Source organism: Brassica napus, chromosome C7, assembly GCF_020379485.1.
Source record: "Brassica napus cultivar Da-Ae chromosome C7, Da-Ae, whole genome shotgun sequence".
NCBI lineage: Eukaryota > Viridiplantae > Streptophyta > Magnoliopsida > Brassicales > Brassicaceae > Brassica > Brassica napus.
Genome location: NC_063450.1, coordinates 7,495,083 through 7,498,057, shown reverse-complemented (window position 1 = coordinate 7,498,057; position 2,975 = coordinate 7,495,083).

Here is a 2,975-nt window from a genome sequence, read left to right as displayed (position 1 = left end):
GAAGCCGAAAACTGACCCGGAGCGACCTATCAGAGCGACCACTCCAGGTCGCTCCCGAAGCCCAGAGCGACTTGGCCAGAGTGACACCCCGAGGTCGCTCGCATTTCTATCGCATGACGACAACACAATGGAGCCAGAGCGACCTCTCGCAGCGACACAGCGAGGTCGCTCCCGAAGCATGGAGCGACTACTCGGAGCGACGAGCGGAGGTCGCTCGCATTTTCATCACTCGGGAACGCGAGAATGAGTCCGGAGCGACCTCTCGCAGCGACACAGCAAGGTCGTTCCCGAAGTGTGGAGCGACTACTCGGAGCGACGAGCGGAGGTCGCTCCGCGTCTTATTTCTGCTCGAACTTATGATTTCTCAAGGGCCTTTTGGTCATTTCATGATGCACGTTTTTATTTTCTAAACCTATGTTTTAATACTCTGTAAGCCACCAGGAGGCAGATCTATCTTTGTTCTGAAGAAAACCACCAAAAACCTTGAAAAAGGGGATCTCTTTGATTCATTGATCACATGTTCTACTGTTGATTTCTATTCTGTTATCTGTATTTTCTCTGAATGATTAATCTGAAATCCAATATGGGTTTAAGAGGAATCATGGAGATTAGTGAGTAATCACCTTTTGAATTTATGGGTTAGGGAGATTAAGGGTGATTAGGTTAGTTCTAGGATGTTTTAGTGTAGATCATTCTTGTTCCTTGCTAGTAGAGTATTCTTAATGCATCTTCTGAGTTGGCCACTCAAAAGTTGATCAATAGGCATTTCCCACCCGAAAGGTGTTTGATGAAATGCCTGAGACAACTCTCCTAGGCTTTTAGTATACTTTGCCAAAGACATTTGTTGTTAAAGATGCTAAGATAGCTAAAAGACTTGTTAGTAATGATTGCTTTCATATTATTCAACCAAAGACATTTGATGTTTGAGATATGTTAGCAAATGAGTATTCATCTAGACATAGAGCTTGCTTAGAATTGTGTCTAGGCTTAAGGTTGATAGTTTGATTGATCATTTGCCATCCTTAGTTCGATACTTGATCACCCAAGGTCTAATCCCTATGCCCATGAGTTCTCTTTTCCCTTAGTCAAGAAAGTATCATTCTGTTATTGCTTTCTAGTTTTAGTCATAGCTTAAAACCCATCTAAATCATTGGTTGCACTTAGATTAAGTGAGTACTTGCATTCTCAGTGCTTTGATATCCCTCAGAACTGGTTCGACAATCACTATACTACAACATTTGTCTTAGGAGCCTTGAAAACTCCTAACATCAGCCGCAGAGAACGACTTCGAATACCTTCTGTCAAGCTCAAATATTATGCTACATACAACGCTATACATCTTGAAAACCCATCTCTCTCACCCCCTGTTCCTCATCGTCATCTGAAACTTTCCAAGGTAACTCACTTTATCCATTAACAAATTATATCTCTGACCAACATTTTTCACAGTCACACCAGGCATTTCTTGCAGCCCTGACGGCGTACACCGAACCTCGTTACTATGCTCAAGCTGCTAAAGACTATATATGGTGGGTGCTATGAAACATGAAGTCTTAGTTCATAAAGAAAGTGATACCTGGGAAATTACATCTCTTTCGCCAGGCAAAACATCTATTGGTTCTCAATGGGTGTATAAATATAAACTCAGTACCGACGGTACTATGGAACGACCTAAGGCACATTTAGTCGCTAAGGGAAACAATCAAGTAGAAGGTGTGATGACTTTGAGGAGAATTTTTCTCCTGTTGTAAAGATGGGTACAATCAGAAGTTTGCTTGCCCTTGGGGCTGCGAAAGGATGGGAGGTTCACCAGATGGACGTCCATAATGCGTTCCTTCATGGAGATCTTAAAGAGTAAGTCTACATGAAGTTACCACCTGGTTTTTCTCACTCTGATCCTTCAAAGGTCTGTCGTCTCCGCAAATCCTTGTATGGACTTCGTCAAGCTCCTCGTTACTGGTTCGAGAAGTTGACTAGTGCGTGAACAGAGTATGGTTTCGTTCAGTCCTATTCTGACTATTCTCTATTCACCTACACGAAGGGACTCAAGGAAATTCAAGTCCTGATTTATGTCGATGATCTTGTCTTCGCAAGTAATGATATTGATCTTCTCATCAAGTTTAAAGAATATTTGGGCAAGTGTTTTCGTATAAAAGATCTAGGAAAGCTCAAATAATTTCTTGGCATCAAAGTTTCTCGATCAGAAGAAGGTATTTTCGTGTCTCAAAGGAAGTATTCTCTCGGTATTATAGCAGATTGTGGTCTCCTTGGCTGCAAATATGTATCAATCCCGCTTGAACAGTATCATCAGCTACACTCGGAAGACACTCCATTAATTTCTGATCCAAAGAAATATCGCCATCTGGTTGGTCGCTTAGTCTACTTGTCCATCACGCGACCTGAACTCTGTTACACCATTCATCTTTTGTCGCAATTCATGAAGCACCCTTGTGAAGCTCATTGGACTGCTGCCTTGTGAGTGGTTCGTTACCTCAAGGGTTGTCCTGGACATGGTATACTCTTTCGTGCATACAGTAATCTCGAACTCTCTATCTATGTTGATGCCGAGTAAAGTTCGTGTCCGGAGAGCCATCGTTCATTAAGTGCATACATTGTCTTTCTTGGTAACTCACCAATTGATTAGAAAACTAAGAAACAAGACACAGTCTCTATGTTTTCTGCTGAAGCCGAATATAGATCCATGTCTGCAGCTGTTAAAGAAGTCAAGTGGGTTGTTCCATTGTTGGAGGATCTTAGAGTCAAAGTCGTTAAACCTGTTCGTTTCTTTTGAGACAGTAAAGCGACGATAAACATTGCTGCTAATCCAGTTTTTCATGAGCGCACCAAACATTTCGAACGCGATTATCATAGTGTACGAGATGCAGTAAAAACAGGTCTCATTTCTATGGTTCATGTCAAGACAAAGGACCAGATTACAGATTTGTTAACCAAACCCTTAAAGCTCATTCAGTTTG